Raw genomic sequence first — 6000 nt, 5'->3', positions numbered from 1 at the left:
GTTAGATCTAAATCTTTTAGCTTATAATCTTTATATTTTGTTGTAAAGATTCAAACTTGTGTTTGTAATCTTCATGTAACTTGAAGATCTAGCTTCATGCTTCAAGGATCTTCATGAACACCAAAGATTCAAGCTTTCTAGCTTTGAATCTTCATTTCTTTTGTTGGATCTAAGTTTTCTAACTTATGATCTTATTATTTTGTTATAAATATCAAAACTTGTGTTCATGATCTTCATGTACCTTGAAGATCTAAGCTTTATGCTTCATGATCTTCAAGAACACCAAAGATTCAAGCTTTCTAGCTTTGTAATCTCATAATTTGTGTGAAAAGGATCCAAGCTCTCTAGCTTAGGGTTCCATTACTTTATTTGATCAAGATTGTATTCATACTTGTTTGATTGAAGGAAATTTTGTAGCTTTAGTTGTAAATAGAACTTGTATTTGTGTTAAGACTAAGAATATGATATAACCTTGGTTCATCATCCTTCTAAAACTCTTAAGTGAGTTGTATTCTTACTTGGTCTTAACATATTATGTGTTGATGATTGAACCTTGGTCAAAGTGATGCTAACATATCAATGAGTTGTACACTTGAAACTACAAGCATCAAGGATGAGAACCGTGATGAGCATCAAGCACCAAGAATCCCACCGGAGCACTTGTTTACTGATTTTTGGGGTCTAATCAGACTCTCTGGGCTTCTGGAAAGTTTATTTTCAGATAGTTCGTTTCGAGTAGATGACTTTTCATTTAGGCCTCGCCTAAATCCGATATACGATTTAGGATTTATAGCCTTCCGAAAGTCACTACGCCTTTGTAACGTTATGCTGAAATTTCTGACCTACTCGCACTTAAAACGTCGCCACGGTCAAACGAAGACGAGTTAGGTTCTAAAAATTGGTCAGCGGTTAGAAGACTCACATATGGAGCCTTGGCCACTGACTACGCATCTTTTTGATTTGTATAGAGGTCGTAACAGCTGTCCAAAATCATCCTTTTGTTTCGATCTCTATTCTTGTTAAACTTACCTTAGCTTTGATGAATGGTGATGATGTTGATGATGACATTTAAACGTAATTTATTCACTTTTAAACTTTTGGGGACAACATACTGACCTAGTGACCTTTGACTTAGGTTGACGACCTTTCGGACCGACTTACTACCTGCATACGTTTCATATCGACTTTTACTGCTTATTCACTGTGAGTTATAGCATCCCTTTACTACATTTACTATTTTTTTTGGGACTGAGAATACATGCGCTTTTTACGTTTTGCATACTAGACACGAGTACTTAAACTTTATATATGTGTGGGTTACAAAACGGCACAAAGATTCCCCTTAGCTCGGTAACGTTTAATCATTGGTTTCTGAACCGTGAACGCGAATCTTAGATATGGATCCATAGGGTTTGATATCCCCACTCGGGCTAGTCGCGCTAGCATTCAACGGGTGGTTTATACTTCGAGGACGAACGCTTTCGCCAAGTGCACTTTTAGGGGGTGATATACATACATTAAGTCTAGTTACCCGGTGCCCACGATTAAGCATATACTTTTCATACTGATTTAAACTGCTGATTGAAGCACTGAAATCTCGTGGTCTACATTACTTTACTGATTACAAACTATAGCTCACCAACATTCGTGTTGACTTTTAAGCGTGTATTTCTTAGGTGCTTAGACGATGTTGCTTCCACTGTTAGACTTGCTGTCTTGGTGTTATAGACTTGCTGTTATGGACCTGCTGTGCTAGACTTTCGATGCATTACTTAGAGATGTCTCAATCATGAAACTTTTATTTTGCATTCGTAACTTATGTTATTTTCAAGCAAAGGCTTTGTAATGACCTTTGGGTCACATAATTATGTTAACGCTTCTATTCATCGGAAGCACGTTACCTTTTGTAAAACGCTATCTTTTTATGAATGCAAAACTGGTTTTTAAACAATATATAGTATTTGACCTTGTAATGATCCTGTTGTTGATGAACCGTACACGATGGTTTTGTACGGGGCGTCACATTTGGTATCAGAGCATTGGCTGTAGGGAATTAGGTTGAATTAGTGAGTCTAGACCAGACCGAGTAGGATTCACTAATAGGACTAATCTACAACTTGCTCGTTTACTTGGTACTGCATACTGCCGTATGATCTTGCTGCATGCTACTGCTTACTCTTACTGCTATGTGAACTTGCTGTATGCTATTGCTTATTCTCGTTACTGCATGCTACTGTCTACTTTCGATTGCATGTTACTTTGTTTAGTACTGTTGTTATTGCCATGCTATGTACTGCGGTAGACGATCTAGGTTGTTGTAGTGTCTGATTTCGTGCTTGCTATATGTCTTACTGACATGAAAAAAGTTATTTTTCCTTGTTCAGATGTCAGACATGCCGTCCATGACCTTTGACTTCGAGAGTGACTCAGATACGTCTGCTACCTTGCCTACTATTGTTGCTGATTCACCGCTACCCTCCGGCGACTCCGGCGATTCTTCATCCGGAGATAGCAGATATGCGCTTGACCTGATGGACATCTTGGACTGAGACGAGGATCCAAAGGAGATTCCAGCTCCACCCAGCCCTGGACTCCCGGAAGCACATCGCCATTTTGGTGATGCTGTGATTCCTGGGGGAAACGGACACTGTCCTTTCCGTAATGAGCATGGACATTGGGCTAGACGCACCACTGACAGACGTGTCGTACCGATTACACCTGGCAGATATCGACTTATGACCACCAGCCAGACGCTTTATCCCGCCCGCGATGATCCTGCATTACCTTCCGACGATTCAGACGGTTCATCATCCGACGACTCCAGCGAGGAGGATCCCGAGGAGGATTCTGAGGAGGACCCTGAGGAGGAGCCCGTGCAGCCGCCCTCTACCCCACCGAAGAAGCGGTACCATTTCGATGGTACTGTAATTCCAGGGGTTAACGGAGGAAGATCATTCGTGGACACACATGGACAGTTGGTTAGGGTCACAGCCCGTAAGCGGGTCGTACTGTATCTTGCCGATCTATTCGTGCGTAAAACCGCCCGCACTGTGCCGTCTACATCTGCATCATCTGCACCATCTGCACCACCTGCCCCACCAGCATCCCCCGTCGTCGAGGAACTGACGAGGGAAGTGCATGCCCTCCGTGCTCGGGTAACTGAGCTCGAGGAATAGATGTCCCACCGATGGACATCATTTACCCACCTTCGCCCTAGGACTATTGTATTAGATTTCCTTATGTATTCCGTTTGTAGTTTCCTGTTTTTCATTAATGTAATGTACGAACCTCATGCCATTGTACCTAACTTTCTTATTATGAATGGAATTACTGTTGCTTAATTGTTGTACGGCGTTTACTTTAAGTTATCACATGTTAGCTTTTGTGCTATCTGCTACTGTTTACCATGCTTAGTTATCATGTATTGTGTTGTTTCCATACTGTTTACCTTATGCTATGACGTTACCGATTATGGGATTTTGATTTAAGTCAAAACTTTTGTTTGGAAGATCGATGGCTAACGGAAGAGGTCCGAGAGAAATTCCCACCGCAGCTCAAATTGAGGAAATGATAGATACTCGAGTAGCCGCGGCTATAGTGAATGACAACCCTGCTCCAGCTCCACCGGCTAACCCAGCTGTTCAGAATGGGTGTACTTAAAAGGAGTTCCAGAGCTGCAAGCCCCACAATTTCAGTGAAACAGAAGGGCCAGTTGGCTTAACAAGATGGTTTGAAAAGTTGGAATCTATGTTCCGTGTGAGTAACTGCTCTGAAGGGAATAAGACTAAGTTCGCATCATGCACACTGTCAGATGGCACTTTGACTTAGAGGAATACGTTCGCCCAGGCTCAGGGAATTGACGAAGCTTATGCTACACCATGGGAAGAGTTTAAGAGGGCTATTATTGAGGAGTACTGCCCCAGAACAGAAATTCAGAAGATGGAAGTGGATTTTTGGGAACTGAAAGTTGTAGGGACTGACCTTGATGGCTATAACCGAAGGTACTTGGAGTTAGCCCTGATGTACCCCACAATGGTTACTCTGGAGTACAAGCTGATGGAGAGGTATCTGTGGGGACTCCCCAAGGACGTTCAAGGAAATGTCACTTCATCGAAACTAGCGAATGTCCCAAAAGCTATGCGCATGGCGCAAACCCTGATGAATCAAATTACCCGCCAAGAGCCAGATGTAGTGACCCGAACTTTTCCATGATTATATATTATATGAGATTAATATTTACATGAATAAATGTTTCCAACATGTTAAGCAATCAAACTTGTTAAGACTTGATTAATTGAAACGGATTTTATGTTAACGTTTGACCACCCAGTTTGTCTGATGATTCACGAACGTTATAACTTGTGTATGACATGATATTATATATATGAACATATATATATATATATATGTTTAACATGATGAAATGATAATTAAAGTATCTCATTATGTATATTAACAATGAACCTTATACATAAAACAAGACTACTAACTTAAGAAATTCAAAACGATATCTATACGTAACGATTATCGTTGTAATAACGTCTTAATGTTTATATATCATATTAAGATATATTAGTACATCATGTTATCATAATAATGTAATAATTTAACATCTCATTAGATATAATAACAATGGGATTAATTACATTTAACGAAATCGTTAACTTAAAGGTTCTGAAACAACACGTACATGTAACGACTAACGATGACTTAACGACTCAGTTAAAATGTATATACATGTAGTGTATTAAGATGTATCAATGCACTTTTGAAAGACTTCAAGACACATATCAAAGTACTTCTATTTAACAAAAATTCTTACAATTACATCCTCATTCATTTTCATCAACAATTCTACTCGTATGCACCCGTATTCGTACTCGTACAATACACAGCTCCTAGATGTATATACTATTGGTATATACACTTCAATGATCAGCTCTTAGCAGCCTTAATGAGTCACCTAAACATGTGGGAACCATCATTTGGCAACTAGCATGAAATATCTAACAAAAATACAAACTAAATGGAGCATATATTGACTCCATATTCACGTGAATTTGGCATCACCACAAACACTTCCATTTTGCAACTTCCATGCATCAAACACATCTCTCTCATGTTCTCTCTTGATGTTCTAAGTATTCTTCATCATCTTCATCAAAATCTAGCTCAATCTAGTTCATAAATCCATACATAAAACAACAAACAAAACAGCTACTCAAGAACACTTTCAAGTTTGCAAGTCTACTTCCAAGCTTTCAAATCCATTCCAAGTAATCATCTAAGATCAAGAAACCTTTGTTATTTACAGTAGGTTATCTCTCTAATTCAAGGTAATACTCATATTCAAACTTTGATTCAATTTCTACAACTATAACTATCTTAATTCAAGTAGTAATCTTACTTGAACTTGTTTTCGTATCATGATTCTGCTTCAAGAACTTCTAAGCCATCAAAGATCCATTGAAGCTCAAGTTATTTCTTCATCATTTCCAGTAGGTTTACCTACTATACTTGAGGTAGTAATGATTTTTATAACATCATTTGATTCATATATATATATATATATATATATATATATATATATATATATATATATATATATATATATATATATATATATATATATATATATATATATCTATCTTATTCGAAGATTTAAACTTGTAATCACTAGAACATAGTTTAGTTGATTCTAAACTTATTCGCAAACAAAGTTAATCCTTCTAACTTAACTTTTAAAATCAACTAAACACATGTTCTATATCTATATGATATGCTAACTTAATGATTTAAAACTTGGAAATACGAAGAACACCGTAAAACAGGACATACGCCGTCGTAGTAAAACAGGGGGCTGTTTTGGGTTGGATAATTAAACACTATGATAACCTTTGATTAAAAGTTGTTCTTCTAGAAAAATGATTTTTCTTATGAACATGAAACTATATCCAAAAATCATGGTTAAAATCAAAGTGGATGTATGTTTTTCAAAAT

The sequence above is a fragment of the Rutidosis leptorrhynchoides genome, chromosome 1, assembly GCF_046630445.1.
Source record: "Rutidosis leptorrhynchoides isolate AG116_Rl617_1_P2 chromosome 1, CSIRO_AGI_Rlap_v1, whole genome shotgun sequence".
In the NCBI taxonomy this organism is placed as follows: domain Eukaryota; kingdom Viridiplantae; phylum Streptophyta; class Magnoliopsida; order Asterales; family Asteraceae; genus Rutidosis; species Rutidosis leptorrhynchoides.
The sequence above is the reverse complement of the archived record's forward strand: the minus strand, read 5'-3'. Positions refer to the sequence as shown.